The sequence below is a fragment of the Monodon monoceros genome, unplaced genomic scaffold (genome assembly GCF_005190385.1).
Source record: "Monodon monoceros isolate NGI ecotype Baffin Bay Population unplaced genomic scaffold, NGI_Narwhal_1 Super_Scaffold_13, whole genome shotgun sequence".
NCBI lineage: Eukaryota > Metazoa > Chordata > Mammalia > Artiodactyla > Monodontidae > Monodon > Monodon monoceros.
The window spans coordinates 63,944,694-63,966,872 of NW_021703769.1; the positions used below are offsets into that span (position 1 = coordinate 63,944,694).

The 22,179-nt window shown below is 47.5% G+C and overlaps 1 protein-coding gene and 1 pseudogene across 1 annotated transcript in view; one reads left to right on the plus strand and one right to left on the minus strand.

Moving 5' to 3' along the window:
* GPR139 (G protein-coupled receptor 139) overlaps positions 1-22,179 on the minus strand; it is a 40,993-nt gene that overhangs the window by 6,567 nt on the left and 12,247 nt on the right. The gene's annotated exons all lie outside the window — the stretch shown is intronic.
* LOC114893871 lies at positions 2,974-3,871 on the plus strand (annotated as a pseudogene).

A 22,179-nucleotide genomic window follows, 5' to 3' on the forward strand; every position in this document is an offset into this window, starting at 1 on the left:
GTTTTGTGATTGCAAAGCTTCTTGGTTATATTCTTGGGGGAATTCATTTCCTATACTTTGCAGCTTACCATGCTCAAACTTGAGAGGATTTAGGGAGCGCTAAAAGATCAACACAGGTTGGGCTGTCAGACCCCACCACTGGACGGTTGACTGGTGCAGAGGGAAAGGGTCAAGGTCTTCCAGAGATATTTTCTGTGTCTGTGAGGACTAAGAAGTTCCTGGAGATTCCTTGGAAGAGCCCTGACTGGGAGTTCTGAGTTTATATCTCTTAATTCTGCTACATTTCTTGGTTTTTGGTTTTTTTTTTTGGTCTTTGAAAATTATTTTTTTCAATTACAAAAGTAAAATATACCTGTAAAAATTAAACATTATATCAGTGTATAATAATATTATTAGCTCACTTTTATTGAGCATTTACTTCTAAGCATCTTACACACATTTAATTTCATTTAAGTTTTACAACCACCCTATGAGGTTGGAACAATTATCTGAGAGCATCGAGCCTTAGAGAGGTTATAAGTAACTTGTTTGTGGTCACAGAGCAAGCAAGTGGTGAGCCCAGACATTAAGCCAGGCTTTTTGTCTCCTGAGTTTGTACATGTAACTATTACATTAGACACTGGAAAGTGAAAGTCTGTCCGAATCGCATTTTCTAGAGATATTATGGTATCTAGTCTCTTAGACGGTCCCCAGTGAACCATACCTCCTGGTGTTCATGCCTTTGTGTAGTCTCCTCCCCTTGAATTGGAGCTTGTCCTGTGATTCACTTTTTTTAAAAAAATTATTTATTTACTTTTGGCTGCGTTGGGTCTCTGTTGCTGCGCATGGGCTTTCTCTAGTTACAGCAAGTGGGGGCTACTCTTCGTTGTGGTGCGCGGGCTTCTCATTGTGGCGACTTCTCTGGTGGCTTCTCTTGTTGCAGAGCATGGGCTCTAGGCATGCGGGCTTCAGTAGCTGTGGTATGCGGGCTTGGTAGTTGTGGTACACGGGCTTAGTTGCTCTGCGGCATGTGGGATCTTCCCCCATCCAAGGCTGGACCAGGGCTCAAACCCTTGTCCCCTACATTAGCAGGCAGGTTCTTAACCACTGCATCACCAGGAAAGTCCCTGTGATTCACTTTCAACCAATAGACTATTGTGGGAGTGACACTGCATGACCAGGTTGTACGTGGGCCTTTTGAATACCTGCTTTGGGACGCTCCATCTTGGAGCCCAGCTGTGAGAAGGCCAAGCCACATGGAGATGTTGTGTGTAGGGACTCTGGTTGAAAGCCCCAGGTGAGCTCGTAGCCGACAACCAACATCAACTGTCTGTCATGTGTCTGTGTCATGTGTCTGTCATGTGAGTGAGCGCTCTTGGATGTCCAGCTCCATGGAACCCCCAAATAACTGCAGTCCCAGTGCCCTGCGGCTGCCACTGTGAGAGACCCTGAGAAAGAGCCATCTGGCTGAGCCCAGTCAGCCTAAGAACCAGGACAAATAATCCTAAATGGCTGTATTAAGCCTCTAAGTTTTAGGGTGGTTTGCAATGCTGCAACCAGAACAGAGGTTTATTAACCATTTGGTGTTTGTATCTCTAGGATGTTTATATGCCTATAACTATAAATATAATTAGTAATATGATTGTCACCACAAAATGAGATCATACACTAATACTGTTGTGCAAGTTGGTTTTTTATTATCTTTTTTCTCTCTCTTTTTTCAAAACTTTAATTAATTAATTTATTTTTGGCTTCATTGGGTCTTCGTTGCGGTGTGCAGGCTTCTCGTTGCGGTGGCTTCTCTTGTTGCAGAGCTCGGGCTCTAGGCGTGTGGGCTTCTGTAGTTGTGGCTCGTGGGCTCTAGAGCGCAGGCTCAGTAGTTATGGCACACGGGCTTAGTTGCTCCGCGGCATGTGGGAAGCCCCAAGTTGGTTTTTTAATCAATTAGAAATAAATCGTGGATTTTTTCCTATGTCAATTATATTCATGAAATATTCACTTATGGCTGGACATTACTTATTTTGTTTTATTTTATTATTTTGGGCACCACAGAGCTTCATTAAACATCTTTGCATATTTCTGTAGAATAAATTCTCAAAAGTAGAAATGCTGGCTTAAAGGGTAACACACATTTTTTCCCTTCCTCCCTCTCTCCCCCCTCTCTCCCTCCCTCCCTCTCTCCCTCCTTTCTTCTTAAAGGCAGCTAATAGAATTTGTAAGAAGGGAAAGAGCTCAAGGTGAAGCTACAAAAAGATTTAGTTTAGACACCAAGAAGCACTTTCTGACTACAGTGGTAGTTATGTGAACGAGAGCAGGCCACTGACACCACAGCTGTTTGGTCCACGCAGGTCTTCTGAAAAGAACAAAGAGTTGTGTATCTGGGCTGATTAAATTCCTGGCGTTACCTTCTGCAAATCCTCTTTCTCTGCATCCTAAATTATATTTTCGTGAATTTCCAAAAAGAGAGTAATTCACCCCTTTCAGCCACCATCCCCTGTGACTTAAATGCATCCCTCCCTCCTTCAAGGTGCCTATCTTTTGTACTAGAAGAGTCAGCCCTCATGTCCCACAGACACATGATGACCCCTGACACTGTGAGCCATCCCAGTGGTGCTATTTATATGGTTGCTGGAAGGTGCCTCAAGGACAGGTTTTTAGGAAAAGCAATTTCTAAGCCTCGCAGGCAAGAAGTCAGCACTGCCCTTGTTTAGATCAGCTGGGGAGTGGGGACTGAATTGGGTGATGGGGCATTGCTCTTGAGGGCTGTCATCTCCCTTACTGTTACATGCTCCACTACAGGTCTCGGAGGGATCTTGGAGCAAGGGGAGATAAAGGGGAAAGGGGAAATAAGATGCTGGTGCTGGCTCTGGAACCCTGAACCAAGCCGCTGCTGCTGCCCCAGCTCCCCCGTGGTGGGCAGGGCACCAGGTCGCTGCGTCCAGAGGGGCCAGAAGGGGAGGGAGGCGTGGCCTCGACGCGGCAGCTGCACCCACCATGCACAGCATCAAGCGAGTGGTGGTAGGTGATGGGGCTCCTCTGCTACACAGCTGATGCCTTCCCCGAGGAGTCCACCCCTGCGGCGTTCGACGATTACAGTGCCCGAAGTGCACCTGACTGGCGCACGGTGAGCCCGAACCTGTGGGACGCGGGGCCAGGAGCAGGACCATCTCGCACACTCTCCCACCCTCAGCCCAACGTCTTTGTCATCTGTGTCTCCACTGCCAGAGAACGTGCGGCACAAGTGGCATCCAGAAGTGTGTCACCACTGCCCTGAGGTGTACATCCTCCTGCTGGGCACCAGGAAGGACCTGAAAGCTCAGCCTGACACCTGCGGTGCCTCAAGGGCAGGGCCAGGTGCTGGCCGAGCAGATCCACGTTGTGCGCTACCTGGAGGGCTTGACCTGGCGGCAGGACGGCGCCCAGCTTGGAGGCTGCCCCTGCCCCACCCTGGACAACTGGTGCCTTGGTGCCTTGTCTGTCCCCAGCTGAGCCTGAAGGACAATTCTAGCACCCCTTGGAGGGGGGGTGCTCCCTGAATGCCTTTTTCTCCTTAAGGAGGCCCACAGGAAGGGAGCCTTGGGTCCTGCCCCACTCTGGTTGGGAACACCAGGTATTCTCGAGAGCTCACCCAGGCCAAGGTTGGCTCCCTTCCCAAGAAGCCAACCCTTGCCGCTCCCCATTTCCTCACACAGACGTTGGTGCCTCTGTGCTGCGTCCTCTCAGGTTAGGAGCTCTCAGCTGTCCAGTCCCTAACAGCTCCCTCACTGCTCTTTGACTGGTTCCCCTCTAGATGCTCTCTCCCTTCCCCAAAGAAGGCGCCACGGAACCCAAGGATGATGAATATGCCCTAACCTACTCCCACATGCCCAAGTCTTATGCATTTGCTGACTGACTCAGCCCCCGATGCCCCCGGGCCTTTCCTACCCCATCAGCATTATTAAAATCTCGTGTCTCCAGTGGGGGATGGGGGGAGATGATGCTGATGAGACTTGGTGTTCAGTCTTTTTGACCTCTGTGGATGGTGCCAGGAGGTCTTCAGGCGGTTGTGCCCTGAGGGCTTCTAGGAGAGGAGCAGGGAAGGGTTTCCCAAGGGCAGCTGTCCGTCCATGTGGTCCCAACCCCAGGCACTGCCTGCTGGCCAGTGGCCAACCTTGTTTCCCATTGTTCCACTTGCTCCAGGGCAGAAGCCAGGGAATGTGGAACGTACTTCCTGAAGTTGGCTATTAGGGGCACGAAACTGACTGTCGACTAGTGGGGTGGAGGTCAGGCAGTGGGGCCCCAGCTCATGGGAAGGCAATCCCTGAGGGATAGCTTCCAGGTTCCTGCAAGGGCTCTGAAGGGCCATTTGTTCTTTTTCCTCTTTGCAGGCTGAACTTCACCCCACATATCCAAGTACATAAGAACCTATCATAGGACTTCCCTGGTGGCAGAGTGGTTAAGAATCCTCCTGCCAATGCAGGGGACTCAGGTTCAAGCCCCGGCCCGGGAAGATCCCACATGCTGCGGAGCAACTAGGCCCGTGTGCCACAACTACTGAGCCTGCGCTCTAGAGCCCGCGAGCCACAACTACTGAGCCCACACGCCTAGAGCCTGTGCTCCACAAGAGAAGCCACCGCAATGAGGAGCCTGTGCACCGCAACGAAGAGTAGCCCCCACTCGCCGCAACTAGAGAAAGCCCCCGCGCAGCAATGAAGACCCAACACAGCCAAAAAATAAATAATTTTTAAAATTCTCACTTAAAAAGAAAAATAGAAAAAAGGAACCTATCATAGCTGGAAGAGGTTGTGAAGTGTAGTGATTAATCTCCCTGAACCTCAATTCCTACATCTGTGAAATCAGCATCAATATAAATAGCACCCTCATAAGTTGTTAGAAAAATAGAGGAAATAACATGTGTAAAATGCTTAGTTCAGCCCCTAGCACATGGTGAGCACTCTGTAAATGTTAGTTTTGTTACTTTTCACACCTGGCCAGTTCAGCAGACAATTATTGAGCTAGAGGCCAGACTCTTTGACGGAAGCAGAGCTGAATAGGAGAGAGTCTGAGCTCTCAAGGAATCCATGGAAGATTCTCGTTTACCTCCATGGATCATTCCAGGCACTATAGTCCTGTCACCTTATCTGGAAATTCTTTTTTTTGTGTGTGTGTGTGGTACGTGGGCCTATCACTGTTGTGGCCTCTCCCGTTGCGGAGCACAGGCTCCAGACGCGCAGGCTCAGCGGCCATGGCTCACGGGCCCAGCCGCTCCGCGGCATGTGGGATCCTCCCGGACCGGGGCACGAACCCGTGTCCCCTGCATCGGCAGGCAGACTCTCAACCACTGCGCCACCAGGGAAGCCCTGGAAATTCTTCATTCCCAATTCCTCTAGCTGCAGCTGTGTCCCACCAACAACCCCCCCTTTATTTTTCTCTGCTTGATGGAGAAAAACATTGGTCTTTATCTACGGAACTATACTCTTAAGAGCCATTACTATATGATAACTCAGTTGTTTCTTGCATTCTCTGAAACAGCTTCTGTTCTTTTAAAATTTTAGTTCTTATTTGACAGCTCTTTAATTTTCTTTGTAGCTTTACTATCATGCCCTTCACTGTTATTTTTTTGTGGAGACCCTACTTGTCACCACATTTAGCACTTGAGTGGATCCTTTTCAAAGCTAGGATCTGTGTTTCCTTCTTTGAATCTCCCTTTCTAGGATCTCCTGCCCAGGGTGATAGCATAGCCTGAGGCAGGGATGACAAAAATGTTTACTCTTCAATTGACTGGTAGAGGCTGCTGGGTGCCATGTTGAAACTTATTCCAAAACCACACCTGGGCTTAGCAGTGCTGCAATGAATTGGTGATGCCTGCCTTGGTGGAAGAAATGTTGTGGATTTGCCACAAGGAAGTCTTGGGACCTGGATACATGGTGCAGTTTTCCTTTTTCCCAGAACTTAATAAAGTAGTGTTTTCCGGTATAGACCAGGACTAGTTGAGACCTAGCAAGCCTGCCCTCGTGGTTGAGTAGTCAGCAAGAGCTAAGATGGCTGCCACCCCAGGGCAGTCTGACTCAGGGCGATGGGGAGAAGTGAGTCATCCTCCAGGCTACAGGCCAATCAGTTGGCCTTCTCTTGACAGTAAAATTGCTTCTGGCTTTTTGACTAGGCACAGCTTCTTTGGGTAAGCATGACAACAGCTAGGTTCTCAACTGGGAAACCACATTCAAGTTGGCCAACAGACTCAAAAGTTTCCAAACCATACTTCTCAATGCCAAGCTTCATTTTCTTATGACTACCATACACTGAGCACCTACTGTGTGCTGGGTGGCTCTGTATAGATGAGATGATTTTATGGGATTTGCCGATGAACATTTTTACTTTCAAAGTTATACATTTAGTTTAAGTGGTATTAGAGGAATGTTATTTTTCCATTTAGGGTAGTGATAAAAGCCTGTTTATAAAATAAATTTATCCAAAAAGTGAACTGACTTAAAGAAATATTTAAGGAGATGACAGTGCAAGCAGAATGTAGGCTTTCATCTCCATTTTACAAATGAGGAAAATCTAATATTCAGAAAGGTTTAGCCACCTGTCCAAGACGGCACAGCTGGTAAGTCAAAGAAGCATTCTGAAAGCACTTGATGGTGCCATTCTGGGTCAACTTTTGTACTAAGTGATGGATGCGACTGTGTTTTTTCAGCTCTGGGGGTTTGTCACAGAGACAGATGGGGGCAGAGCTTGAGGTGGCTCTCCAGCAAACACAGAACAGAAGAGTTATCAGAAAGGACAGGCTCCTTAGAGAGGCATGAATTTTGATGTCTGGAGGAGCTGGGTTAGCACCCCAGATGTGCACATTTCTTGCTGGCACTCTTGGGCAAGTAAACACAAGGAACAATCAATAAAATGGGAGTAACAATGCTGTCCAGTTCAGAGGGCTGTTGTGAGGGTTAGAGGGAATCTCACACACACACAAAGCTCTTAGCACGGCGCCTGGCCCAGGGAGAGTGTGCAGTATAAGTGGTCACAGTTATTGTCTACGAGTGTGATGACCAGTCCTGTGAAGGTGACAAACTGAACCAGGCGAAGACCTGGTGCAGGCGAAGCAGCGCCCGCAAATCTAGGTGGGGCTTCTCCTGGTGTAGTTCTTGAGGATGGGAGAACTGGCTGTAGAAAAGACCTCTAACTTGTTTCTCACGCTCAGTCAGTGAAAGTGTCCTTCATGCTGCTGTATGTTACAGACGCACGTTGTTAAGAGAGTAAACCCTAAGGTTTCGCATCACAAAGAAAACATTTTTGTTTCCTTTTCTGCTTTTTCTTGTATCTCTGTGAGATGACGGACGCCAACTAAACCTATTGCGGTGATCATTTCACAATATATGTAAGTCAAATCATCATGCTGTGTATGTTAAGCTTACACAGTGATGTAAGTCAATCATATCTCAATAAAACTGTGAAAGAAAAAAGAAAGCATCTTTAGCCTTTCCATTTCTGTTAGGAGGCCCCTCGGGTTAGACTGAGTTCTCACATAGACGCTTGTGTGCTCCTGGACAAGCCCCTTCCCTTCTCAGAGCCTCAGTTTCCATATCTGCAAAGTGAGCCGGTTAATAATAAAGAAATAATTTAAAAATTAGTATCATAGCTCCCATTTGGTAAAGGTGGGCAGGGGTTAAACAGGCACACAAGACAAGGAGAGGCTCCCAGGGAGAGTGAATAGCATGTGCAAAGGCAGGAAAGAGGAAGGTCCTCAGGGCAGCTAACTGTTTGCTGTTTGTCAGGCCCTGAACTCACTGCTTCATATACATGAAGCATATTTCATGTCTACGATATCAGACATTATCTAATATTATAATATCTAACATTAAATATCCAGTATGTAATCCTTGCTAATAAAGTAGGTACTATTTTCATCCCCTATTATAGATGAGAAAGACTGAGGCTCAGAGGGTGAAGAAGTTGACTGAGGTTGGATGCAAGTGTCAAATGCCTCTTCCAGTTCTTCCATTCACGCAGACCTGTAATACAAGGGCTGAGCACATGCAGTAATAACTGGTACATTTATTAACAACAATTCCCTTTATTAGGCACTTGCTATGTGTGATTCACTTGCTATAGGTTTTACTGGCATCAAGTTTAATCCTCATATGACATAAAGGGATAGATGCTATTAATATCCCCATTATAGAGATGAGAACACTGAGGCTCAGTGAGTTAGGAGACTGGCCCAGATCAGACATCAAATGTATGCTGGACCCAGGATTCAAAAACAATTTATTAGACTCTAAAGCCCATTCAATGCACCTGCTCATCCAGATGCTTCCGTCATTAGCTTGAGGGAACTGACCATTAAGTAGAAATGGGTCAGTTTTTTCTTTGTTTCTTTTTCTTTTTTAACAGTGTGTATCAGCCTGCATGTATGGTGGCAGGAGGTAGCTGAGGGAAGAATTCCCTTCAGAGGAGTTGTAGATCCTTCAAGAACACCGGCCACTCCCAGTCCCTGGGAATAAGCGAGGGTAAAGAGACAGGGGGTTCATCTCTGCCTCTGAGGGTCTAATCGCTTCCTCCAAGTCCAGGGCTTACCACCGAGACCCTCTCCATGGCGCCTCCCGATATGGAATGGTGCTCGCGTGGGCTAATTCTCCCTGGGATTCACCCCAGGTGCACGGTTTCCGCCCACATGGCCGTCCCCAGACTTGCAGCTGGTGGCTGCCATGTGCACAGAATGCTCATTTGTTTTGCTGTTTTGTGGACCCAGAGTGATGGTCACTGGGTGTCAGGGGACCAACAGGAAGTCAGAGGCTTCTGGGCTCTTCATCTGGAGTTCACTGGGGTGTCAGAGGCTTTTGTGGCTCTGCTCGGGTTGTTGCTGTTTGATTAAATGTCTTGCACTAAGCACCATCCGTCTCCCACTGGCTGTCGGGGGTAGGTATTTTTAGCTGTGGGCAAATAGCTTATCAGTTGTGCATGCAAAACGCAGCCAACACAAAGCCTTCATTCCTGTTGCCTGTCTTCTTCCACGCAGGCAAGGACAACAGAAGAATTAAAGGAGGTTGGCACTCATTTGCTCATTCCACGAACATTTACTGAGCTGCCCACCGTGCACCAGGCACTGGGCCAGGCACTGTGGATGCAGCAATGTGCAAACGCACAGGTGGCGTGAGTCCACATGGGGCTTACGATCTCTTTTGACAGAGTTGAGGTCTGCTCTGCTGCCTGCTAACTCTGAGGCTTTTGGTGAGTCACACATTTCTCTGGACCTTTTTTCATTCAAAAAGCACGTGCTGGGCATATACTATGTGCCATTCACAGCACTGAGGTTGCTGGTGTGGAGAGACAAGTCTCTCCCCACTAGCAAGCGAGGTAGAAAGGGAAAGAGGTTGCACGACCAAGCAGCGAGCATGACCCAGGTGGCCCAGGCATTTTCTCAGGCCCATGGGAGAAAATGGCAATGAGTTCTGACCTCGGGGCCTGGGAAAGTTGCACGGAAGCGTGAAGGAGGGGCTGGTGGGATCCAGGAGCCACATGGGCAAAGGAAGCAGGACGGTGGGCAACACAGTCAAGAACTAGGAACATAATAGATAAACTAAACAAATAATTCTTCAGCTAATGACCCAAGCTGTCTTTCTAGCCTGAAGGCTTCTCTTCCCAGGGGCCACTTCCGAGGGACAGCTGGCTGCCCTGCAGCCAAGGCCACGTATAAACTGCAGCAATCAGCTGTCACTTCGCACCTCCAGCTGCTTTCTAGTATTAGGTCTGCATCAAGTGTCTCCAACTTAAAAGAAGGAAAAGCAACACCATGTGATGTCAGGAAAAAAAAAGAAACCACTCACTATTATATACAAAGGTCCCAGAACATGTTGTTATGGTTAATCTCCTTACCCAGGGTTCCATTGCTACAGACACCACCAGTGCTGACCACAACTATCACAACCATCACTTTGATGATTTGGGAGGCACTTCAGGGACTCCCAGTGTCATCCCAGAATGGTAAGAGGCAAAGAGTACAGATTCCGGAGCCATGCTGCTAGGGTTCAAACCTGCCTGTGCCACTCTAGCTGTGTGACCTTGGACAATCTACTTAACCTCTCTATGCCTCAGTTTGCTCATCTATGGAAAGGATGATACGGCACTTATCATAGGCTTTTGTGAGCATTAAATGAATTAATATATGGAAAGTACCGAGCACAGTGCCTGGTACCATACAGGCTATGTAATTTTACCATCATAACTATTAGGTTAGAAATCCAGACGAGCAGGAAGTGTGTTTGCTTTTCTTACTATTATTGATACATTGCCAACCTCTCACACAGTTCTGGACATACGGTAGGTGCTCTAAATATCTCTTGAATGAATGAATGGCTATGAACGTAGATTAACGTGGCATTTTAGACATGCAGAAGGGCTTCATCATAGTTTTGAATAGACTGGAAGACTGCTAAGTGTTTACTGCAGGAAATGAGTCAGGTGGTATGATCAAGGGTAACTGGAAATTAATTGGAAATTAATTTAGTGTTCATGTGTGAGATCTTTTAGAGACTATCAGCTTCTCCAGAAGGGGTTTTGTGCCAGAATCTTCCACGTGAATCCAATTTCAGCTCCACATAAATTTAGTGATGCTCAACTATGTAGCCAAGCCTGGATCAGACTCTCAAGGAGTACAAGACCCTGCACTCAGGGTGCTGAGATCTTACTGAATAAGTCATCCCAAGGCAGCATGAGGAGTCATTCAAACTCCCTGCTACTTTCAATGGCTCTACGCCAGGGCTTATAAACTCAAATGGCACAAGGGACCAGTTAGGTGACATCAATGTGTGAGGTGAGCCTGCGGGGGCCTTTAGCGAGCTGCCCAGCTTATACCCCCTTTCAAGAGGGCAGCCACTGTTTAGTTCCACTTGGTGGTTTCCCAGGAGGGAATGACAGCCAACTGTGGCCAGGTCATCCAATGTTTCAAGAGAGGCTTGCAAGCAACACACACACACACACACACAGACACACACACACACACAGAGGGTGGCCCATGGGTTTGAGACCTCTGCTCTGTAGCAAAATCCAGTGTCTTTGCACAGCTGACCAGATACCTCCCACACCATCAGCGCCCTTCTGCATCCCATGCAAATGCTCTTCACTTTACGAGCTGTTGCCTAAATGTGCAGTGCTCTTTCTCGGCTTTGTAGCATTGTATGGGCTATTTCTTCTGCCTGGGAGGCCTTCCCTGCCTACAGCACTTTGCCTGGCAGACTTTTTAGTTTTAAAGCCTTTCCTGATCTCAGTGCACTGAGGTAAGCACCTCACTGGGTAGAGTATTCAGAACATTTTGGTACTGATCTCCTTCAAAATCTTTATCACCCGTTCTCTGGAAGGCAGAGACTGTATCTTTTTTCTCTGAACCTTGAGGGCCTATCACAGGGCAGTCAAAGAGTATGCACTCTGTCAATGATAGAGGAATAAAAGTGTGACGGATGGATGGATGGGTGGATGAATGGGTTACCCAAGGCACTCTCTGTGGAGTGTTTATCTGCTGGCTGTCACTTCTGTGGTACTCCATTATATCCATGACGACTTGATCTTATCCCTTCCCTCTGTCTTCTCTCTAAACCCAGTCTCTCTAGGTAGCCTCTCGGGAACATTTTCCTGTTTCCTCTTATGATGGCTGATGGATCTGGGCTCAAATTCCCCATTTACTTGTCCGGCATGATTTAACTCAGTTTCCTCACCTGTGCAAGGGGGAAAATACCATTTCCCCAAAGGGCTTATTGAGAAGACTGAGTAACTTCATATATAAAAACATTATTAGTATGCCTAGCATTTAGTATGTACTCAAAAGTATTATTCATTTCTGTATTGGGTGTGATAGCTTCTTTCTTAGAGCACTGACTCTTTCCCTTGTTGGAAAGTGGGGAGCACCGATTCTGAAACCAGACTTCGTGGGCTTGAATCCCAAGTTTGTCATTTCCTAGCTTTGTGACCCTGGCTAAGTTACTTAAATAACTCTGTGCCTTAAAGTTCCTCATCTGTAAAATGGGGATAATTATACCTGTCTCTTAGGGTTCTTGTGGGAATTAAATCAAGGGCTTAGAAGAGTATTTGGCACATAGTGAGTGCTCAGTAAGTGTTAATTTTGTCGCTCACCAACCCAACCCAAGAGACTCGGGGCTGAGGAGGATTTTGCATATTCACCAAGACTACTCAGGCCGACTTCCAGACCCTTCCTTCTATTATAGATATTGACTCCCTGCTGGATTCAGCCACCTTGCTACAGCCGTGGACGTCATAGTAAACCCGTGGAAATGGTTTCTTCCTTTCTGTGGCTCCTATCCTGGCAGAAGCCAGATAGATCACCAGAGAGAAGCTCCATGACAGCAGGAGGCATCGTGCTATGGGAGCACTTAGGAAGGGGTAACGAGTCTAGCCTAGAGGATCACGGAAGACTTCTTGGAGGAAGTGGCACGTGTGCAGTGACATGGAGGAGTGGGAGCCAGTCGAATGACTGGGGAGCAAAGTGTGTCAACAAGAGGGAACAGAATGTGCGAAGGCCAAGAGGTGAGAGAAAGAGGATGCCCTTTGCAGCAGCTCAGCTCCTAAGCTCAGCATGGAATGGAGGCCACAGACTGGGGGCTTGAGGCGCTGATTCCAGGCTGCAGATGTGTCTTTAAGATTTTTGAATCAGTTGCCATGTTTACAAATTGGAGTATTTCATGTCCAATTGAGGGTTTGAACTTCTTTTGAAAATCAGAAGGAGAGGCCACACTGGGCCCACATTTCCACTTGGGGCTACCCTGCAGCTCAACAAGTCCCCATGGGCAGCACTCATTTCTGCCATCTGCCTGCCCTTGCCCAGAGCCGGGGAGGGAGTTGGAGGGAGGCCTGGCGGGAGAAGAGGTAGAGAAGTAACAGCACTTGATTCTAATGATTCAAACTGGGTTTGAGTTGAATTTGTCCTGAGGTGATGGAGATTCATTGAAGGGCTTTAAGCATTAAAGGGTTTTACTAAGTAAGATGCTTGTTATTTAGACGTCCTTGAAGGTAGTTGAGGGGGGTGGTGGAAAACAGAGGGTCCTTTTTATAACTCATTGAAACTTTCAAACATGGGTTGGTATTGTAGCTTCCTCCTATATAAAATTTGACAGGAGCAGCAGAAATGCTGAGAGGTACCATCTTCCTGCAAAACGTGTCCCCTTCCCCTCTTAGGCTGGCAGGGGAAAGTTCCATGGGATCTGGATGTCCAAGAACATTGGAAAATTCTCTGATGTACACCACCTGGCTGCACTTTCTCCAAGGCCAGTGTCCTGGTGGTTGTTGTGTTCCACGACGGGACCTGCATTCTCCCAGCAGATGCGGGGTTGAAATGGCAGCACCTGTGCCAGAGGACATGGACGGACAGGGAACAGGCCATGCCCAGAAGACAATGTCTAATTACCTGGGGGCCTCAGGAAGCAATTTTCTCTGGTTGGAGAAATTGATTTTTGTGCCACACGGCCGAATGACCTGTAGGTCAAGGAGGTGTAATTATATGGAAATGGATTTATGTTTGGGAACTTCTAAAGACCCACCTCTGCACGCTGGGAGATGGCAGAGAGAGAGTGTAGCTTCCATTCTGCCCAAGCTGGGTTCAGCAGGTGAAAGTCGGCTTGCTTCCTTGTGATTTTGAGGGGGTCTCTTTCTTTTCTAGCTTGGGGACACACACCTGAATGTCACAGAAGAAAAGAAGCAGTGCCCTTCCTAGTGCTGTAGTGATGAGCATGGGCACTGGATCCAGGTGTGACTCCTACTGGCTGTGTGACCCTGGGGAAAGTTACCTAACATCTCTGTGCTTCCATGTGCTCAGCTGTGAAATGAAGCCTATTGTGAGGACTAAATAAGTCAATGCATAGAAAATGCTTACAAAAGTTGGGGCTGCAGAGTTGACACCCCTGGAATTGTGGCCTCGGCTCCCTTCTCCATCCCATTTCACTCACCGCTCCTGCCTTCCCTCTGTCCCAGCGGAGAGGAACCAAAGCACGTGCAGCTCCCCAAACAAGCCTCACTGTCTCCAGCTCTGAGTCTTTGCTTATGCAGTTGTGTCTTCCTAGAACACTCTTCATCCACTTTATCTGGTTGACGCTTGTGCTTGACCCTTCAGGAGTCAGCTTGTCCAGCCCCCTGGATTGATGCCCGCCATGCTTTGCTGTAGCCCTGCTTATGACAAAACAATCTGCCTCCTTTTTTTTTCTGAGCAGAAACATCATTTCCAAGAGAGGACAGGGAAAGTGTCAGTAGAAAAGCAAGTGGGTTTTTTTTTCTCCCTTTAGAAATAAGAGAAAATGTAAATAATAACAGCAGTAGTGGTAGTAACGGTGACAATGATGAGTGATTCTATACCTTTTTCTGCCATGAGGGAAGTGTTTTTTTTTTTTTTTTAATAATATTACTATTTAAAAAAATTCAACCCAGCTCTCCAGGCTGTTTTTTTGTTTTGTTTTGTTTTGTTTTTTTGTCTGCATTGCACGGCTTGTGGGATCTTAGTTCCCCAACCAGGGATTGAAGCTGGGCCCTCAGCAGTGAAAGTGTGGAGTCTTCACCACTGGACCGCCAGGGAATTCCTGGAAGTGTTTTTTTTTTTTTAACATCTTTATTGGAGTATAATTGCTTTATTTACAATAGCCAGGACATGGAAGGAACCTAAGTGTCCATCGACAGATGAATGGATAAAGAAGATGTGGCACATATATACAATGGAATATTACTCAGCCATAAAAAGAAACGAAATTGAGTTGATTGTAGTGAGGTGGATGGACCTAGAGACTGTCATACAGAGTGAAGTAAGTCAGAAAGAGAAAAACAAATACGATATGCTAACACATATATATGGAATCTAAAAAAAAAAAAAAAGGTTCTGAAGAACCTGGGGGTAGGACAGGAACAAAGATGCAGACAGAAGTGGTCTTAATAATAAAAAGAATAGCTTCCACTTAGCAATCTATTATATGCTAAAAACTGTGATAAGCGTTTTACACTTAATAGTCACTGCTGGGCTTCCCTGGTGGCGCAGTGGTTGAGAGTCCGCCTGCCGATGCAGGGGACGCGGGTTCGTGCCCTGGTCCAGGAGGATCCCACACGCCATGGAGCAGCTGAGCCTGTGAGCCATGGCCGCTGAGCCTGCGTGTCCGGAGCCTGTGCTCCGCAACGGGAGAGGCCACAACAGTGAGAGGCCCGCGTACCACAAAAAAAAAAAAAAAGTCACTGCTGCTCCCCTCACTTTAAAGGTGGGTATTATCAGATTCTTTCTATAAAGGAGGGAGTTCAGGACTGGGTTTAGAGGCTTGCCCAAGTTTACACAGCTAGTAAGTCACAAAGCCAGGATTTGAACTTGGATCTGTCCAACTTCAAATTGTTAACTGCTACACTCTTTAAGAAGTCAGAAGGCCTTGGGACCATTGCTTCTAATGACACCCAGACCAGCTGCAGGACAGGCCCTGTGCTCATTGGCCTGCTGGTCTGCCTCTTACATGGGCCCCATCCTTGGGTGCTCCTGACTCCAGGGTGTCCCAGGGAAAAAGGCCTTTCCCTGCCTGCCCAGGGTTTTCCAGAATGAAGAGGGCACTCCTTGGTTGTACAGGGAAGGGATGGGCTACTTTCTTGGCAGAGGGAACTACAAGTACAAAATCAAGCCAATGTGAAACCATGTTGTGTTTGCAGAACTGTAAAGTGACAGGCTTGGCTGGCATGTGGACCGCAGGGAAATGAGGTTTGAGAATTCAAGTCTCCAGTGTGATAACCTCAGTGAAATTGCTTTGCAAACTCCCAGGGTTGTCGTGGGGACCAAAGGAGACACTGCACGGAAGCGGCTTTGCAAACTGGAAAAACGTTAGGCAAATGTTAATTATCACAAGATATTTTGGAGGAACCTCATTGGTATCGGGAAAGAGAGAGCAGAAAATTAAAATACCTGCTAACTTCTCTTGAATCCACATTCTCCAAAGAATTCATAAATGAAAAATTCTCATTTCATTGCTCTCATCTGTTTTTCAGGTTAGTAAATCGTAATAGATTTTGGACTCTAATAAAAATTCAGTCAATTTCCTGGTCATTATCAATTACACTAGCAGGTTTTGAGACTTGTAGGAATTTTTGTTGCCCACCCATAAGGCCACATCCAGCTAATTCTTTATCCAAATACTTCTTAGATGCACCCTGTCTCTTCTCTTTCCTCTGACACTGGGGTGGGGGACAGGTCTATGTCTCCTTCATTTTGGGACATATTCTTAGTCACTAGCACAGTGTCTGACAGATAGTAGGCACTTGATAAATATTTGTTTAGTGCAGCATCCAAGTCTGAATGGTATCATACTATACGTGAGTTACTGCAGGGACTCCTTAGCTCCACCCTGGCCCCTGCCCCTCTGTTCCCGAAGCCATTTGTCTGCATTTGCTCAAAACCTCAATGCATTTTCCTCAGTCTAATAAAATACTATTCGTAAAACTAACTTAACTAATGTTACATATTAATGCTACTAATGAAGAGTCCAAATCTACAGTTTAACCAAAACACTAAGGTAGGAAACTAAACAAAGAGGTGAAACTATTCAAGAAAGCATAATTATTATTATTATTATTTGCTGATTATATAATAGTATGCTTAGAGAACTCAAGACAAGTAGTCAAAACTTTATTGGAACCAGCAAGTGAGACCTCAAGAGTATCAAAGCCCAAACATAACAGCAATGGCTGATCAGAAAATGGAATGGGAAGAAGATTCCATTCACAGCATTCTAAGTGCCCACAGGTGGGGAGGATGGCCTCCTTTGCGACGACTCTGGGTTGTACTTTGTCTCCTGGGTCCCGAAGCAGCCCTGCTTGTGCCTGAAATCTCCCTAAGTCTCTCACAAAACTGATGGAAAGCGCTATGGAAATCTCCATCCCTTGCTGCAGCTAACAAGGAGTGCACAGGCTCTGGCTCCCAGTGTCTGGGTCAGAAACCTGTCTTTGCCATAGCATTAACTGCGTGACCTTGAGCCACTTAACAACTTACCATGTGCCTCAGTTTCCTTACCTGTAAAATGGGGGTAATAATAGAATTTACTTTGTGGGCTTATCAGGATTCAACTAGTTAATTCATGGAAAGTGCTTGAAACAGTGCCCAATAGGTAGCAGGCACTCGATTAATGTCCATTAGGATTCTACCATCAAGGCTTCAGCAGTCGTGCTCTCTAAGCTTCAGCCATGGATACTGCCGCAGGGGGGTGGCGGAGCAGGAAGTGTGCCTTATTTGGCTGAGGATGTGGGGCTTTCACATCATCCTGAGTTTTTCTTCAGAACAGCAAGTTATTACATTTATAGGGTAATAGGTTGAACCATACAAAATGGACATTTTAAAAGGCAAAAAGTGGCCAAAAATTGACCTGATCATTTTCAATTTACTTGTTTTGCCTACTGGACTGTGTATGTCTTGAAAGCCTGGGCAAAGTTCATTCCTCTTTCTGGTCCCCAGTCCTTGGCAATGGTTCTGATGCTGAAGGAGGTGCTCAGCGCGTGTGTGTGATGAAGAAAAGACTTGTGGTCCATCCCAGAAGGGAGGAAGGGGAGTTCCAGAGAGCAGGGGCAAATATCTGCCCCGATAGCCGCACCCCATCCCCAGCACTGCCCCTACCCCAGGATGGGAGCTGATGCTTTCCTCTCTGTCCCATGGTACCCAGGCTCCCTTCTAGTATATCACACTTCAAGCTTCACATTGAGGTATCTGCTTTTTCATCTCTCCAACTAGACTGTGCTCTCCCTGAGCGCAGGGTCCCAGATCTATTTGTGGCACCTGTAGGAAGCACTCAGTTCTCAAATGAATGAATACTGGTAAGTCCTAGCAGGGTTCAGTGGGGTGGCTCCCTTTGTGCGGACTCATTCCTATCTTTAACAGCTTTGTATATTTAGTGAAACAAGGAACCCTTGGTTTGAGGTCCAAGGATGTAGCTTTGGTTTTTCAGGCCTGCTTACTAGGAGTAACTTGGGAAAGCTATTTGACTCCTCCTAACTTCAGTTTCATAATGGATGAGAAAGCCCTTTGTAAATTTCAATTCACTTTGCATATTGGCCAACACTATATTGACATTAATAGCTATTACTGATGACTCTTTTTAAGCATTAGAAACAGAGCCTGGCACATAATAGGTGGTCAATAAACATTTACCCCATGGACTAGATTTGGAATTCTGAGCACTTGATTGAATTGAGTCCACTTCTGACTGATAAAGGAGACCTTGGAAGGCTCTGGAAGACGGCAGAGTTTTCCAGGGAGTTGTTTCATCACAATGTGACACTTGAAAAGAAAAGAAGCAACTCAATTTCCTTTTTGTAGGTTAGGTGTGGAGTGGAGAGGGAATTCACCTTCCTGTCCTTGCTTAAAAATAATTTCAAGTAATTAAACCATCTGCTTGGGGAAAGGGCAATGCGGACGCCGGGAGAGTCTTCGATCACGAAGGAAGACATAGTCCCTCAAGATGCCTGCAAAGACCAGGCTGGAAGGGTGAACCGAGGCAGAGGTCTGTAGACACAGCATTTGTCTTCTCCAGTGCTCTGAATACCAATGTCCACTGCAGGGCCAGCGGCAGCACAGGTACCAGCAGGGGTGCACAGGCTTGTCACAGCTCCGCTCTGCCGCTCAGTGGCTGAATTCTCTTGGGCAACTCACTTTACTTCTCAGAGCCTCGCTTTCCCCATCTGCCAAGTGAGCATAGAATTTCCAAGCTCACAGCCACTGCTGTGAGGATTAAATGAGGCATCGTGGAGAAAATGTTCGATTTAGTGTTTGTCTCAGAGTAAGTGCTCAATAAGTGGTAGTGGTGGTGATGACGACGACGACGACGACGATGATGATGGTGGTTATAGTCAAGATGTTTTCTTCAGTCTCTTCAAGATTAGTAAGGAAATTACACTTATGGAATTAAGAAGGCAGTCATCTGCTTATCCACCCATCCACCCATCCACTACTTAACAAGCCTCTTACCATGTGCCATGCGCCAATGCCAGAGGGCACTGGAGTCAAAGAGATGACTATGCCTACTGTTAAGGGCACATCGCCTGACTCAATATGTTTTTCTTTTTCCCCCGGTACATGGGCCTCTCACTGTTGTGGCCTCTCCCGCTGCGGAGCACAGGCTCCGGACGCGCAGGCTTAGCGGCCAAACATAACAAACATAACAAGGCCCACGGGCCCCGCCGCTCCGCGGCACGTGGGATCTTCCCAGACCGGGGCCCGAACCTGCGTCCCCTGCATCAGCAGGTGGACTCTCAACCACTGCACCACCAGGGAAGCCCTCAATATCCTTTTGAGGCTCCCAGACAGAGATAAGTTTGAGTCCCTACAGGAATTTAAATGCCTCACCCTCACTTCTGTTATATAATGTGTCACATTGTATTATGATTATTGATTTGCCTTCCTACCTAACTATAGAGTGTGAGTGCTTTAAGGGACCATTTCACCATCATCTTTGTCTTTTCCCACATCGTTATCCCCTATAACCTTCGGCACAAAGCAGGGCCTCATGAAATGGAGCCTGATCCTTTATGCACCGTAAGAGTACAAGTGGGGATCAGATGAGAAATCCTTGTCAGTCTCTCCTTTTTTTTTTTTTTGATGTGGACCACTTTTTAAAAGTCTGTATTGAATTTGTTACAATATTGCATTGCTTTTGGTTTATGTTTTGGTTTTTTGGCCCCGAGCACCTGCTACATGCCAGGCCCGTGATGTATATCGTCTCATGTATTCTCAGCAAGGTGGGTACTCTTAGCCTTATGTTATAGATATGGAAATAGAGGCTCAGAGAAATTAACTACACACACCTAGAAAGTCCAGTGGATCTCAAATCCAGGTCTTACCAGCTTCCTTTCTTGCAGTAAAGCATTTAGAGTGGTAGGAAAGTGGCTGTGAGGCCAAACATGTGATGGTGTAAATGGATATGGCGTGTGTGTGTATTGTACACATAGTTAAATTTGAGGAAAGGCATTAACACAGAAAATTCCAAATCCTAGAGGGGCAGGGCAGGAGACATAAGTGAAAGAAGCAGACCAGGTAGAAGAAAATAATCTTTGTGCTGGGTATGAGTAGGGAGAGGTGGGGCTGAGGTGAACTGGACAGCACCAGCTTCATGTAAAGTGACCAGAGCTGCCTTGTTCTGGGCACTTGGTGACAGTCAGGGAGAGCTCAGTTTTGCCAGACTTTAAAGTTTCTCAAGAGTCATGAGAAATCTGAATTGTTATGAGCTTGTCTCTGAATGTTAATAGGGAAGGTGCTGCATTTTAAGAAAACCTTGAACAGGCTTCTCTCTCATTCTGAAAGTTCTGAGACTGTGACCCCTCAGTCCAGGCCTCCTTGGAAAGTGAATGAGGGGCTTGAGAAGGGTGTTCACCAGCAAGCATCTGATCAGCATTCACTGCTGACAGTGATTAAGAAAAAAAAAGCCCTCTCATTTCTCAGAGCCCACCTCTTCTGGCCAGAAGGTCTATTCTGAGAAAATCCAAGAGGCGACCAGCCTTTTCTTCCCTCTTCCACGAGCTCTCTCTGCCCATTGTCAAGATGTCCTCAGTGTCTCCACCTCAGTCTTGGGGACATTACTCCCTTCCTCTTGCTGGACCCTGGTCCTCAGAACTGAATGCAGTCACAGTGACAATGTCCCTCTGCCACAACTGGCCACAGCTTGCTCCCGTTCATTTGCAAGTGACAGAGCTGAAGGTGACCCTATTCTTCTCACCTATGCACTTGCTTCCTTTCTGATCAGGACTCTTGCAGCTGACAGCTGGGTCATCAGAGGGACTTGCCCATGACCATGACCGAGACCATGGCCCTCCCAGCGCGGGCGCCCCCCACGGCCCCGGGGCGGGCACATGTCCCAGAACATCGTTAGTTGGCTCACTTCTTCTGGCCACTTCTGTTTTACTTGGAGACGGAGATGGTGGAAAGGGCAGGAGTGGGATGTGAGGGCTGTGAACGTGACCTTGACCCGCACTCCCACCGCGTGCCCTGTGCCGGCGCCCAAACCCTTCACATCCCTTCCCATGGCAGCCACCTCCTCAGCTGCTCGCTGTTCCCCTTGTACCGCCTTCCCTCGATTCTTCTCACAGCAGCTAGACAGGCCTTTGAAAACCTCACATTACGTCATGTCACCTGCTTAGTGTGTCCTGCAACACTTAGAGTAAAATCCAAGCTCCTCACTGGACCGAAGGGCCTGCAGCATCCAGCCGGTGACTCCCTCGTCCCCACCTCTCGCTCGTCACGTCCCAGCCCCGAGGCAGCGTGCAGTCCCCACTCCCGGCTTTCACCCTCCTGGTCCCTCTGCCCGCACGCCCTTCCTTCCCCGCTGCCACTCCCGCCTTCTCATCATTCCAATCTCCACTCAGACATCAGCTCTCTGGAGAGCCCTTGCCTGCCCCCCATCACTCTACCATGTCTTCTTATCCCCATAGCGTGCATCACTAGCTAACATGACTCTGTGGACGCGTGGTTTACTTGCTGACTGCTCGTCCCCCTGCTTTTCCTCCAGTGACGACAAGGGTTCCTGGCACGTGAAAGGGCCTCCACATACATATGCTCAGTGGGAGACTGAGGCTTGAAGGAGGGCAAATTACCTGCTCAAGACCTTACAGCTAGCAAAGTGGAACTTAATTCCTAAACCAATGTTACTTCCCTGATCCCTCTGGCCAGGAGCAGTGGAGTTCTGGAAGGGTCCTTGGTGTGGAGGGAGGACATGTGTAGGAACCGCGTTCTGTGAAGGTCAAGAGCGTGGGTCGTGTGATTCCTTTAAGGAACATCCATCCCCACCCTCCTCAAAAACTGGCCCCACTGGCTCGAGTTCCCTCTGCAGTCACTGCTCTGTTCTACCACCTTCCAGGGAAGCCGGTGCTTTTCTTTCAAGAGGCAGATGGTGGTTCTTGTCAGCGGTTCTGTGGAGCTGAACCGTGGGGTGAGGCGAGGAATGCTAAAAGCAAGGGCTGCAGCCAGAACGGAATCGCTGGCCATTCTATGACTTTGATTGTGGAGTGTGTGTCTGTGTGGTATCTGTGTGCGTGTCTCTGTGTGTTTGCGTGTGCGTGTCTGTGTATGCGCATCTCTGTGTGTGTGTGTGTGCGCATCTGTGTGTGTGTGTGCGCGCATCTCTGTGTGTGTGTGCGCGTGTGCGTGTCTGTGCGTGCGCATCTCTGTGTGTGTGCGCATCTCTGTGTGTGTGCGTGTGCGTGTCTGTGTGTGCGCATCTGTGTGTGTGT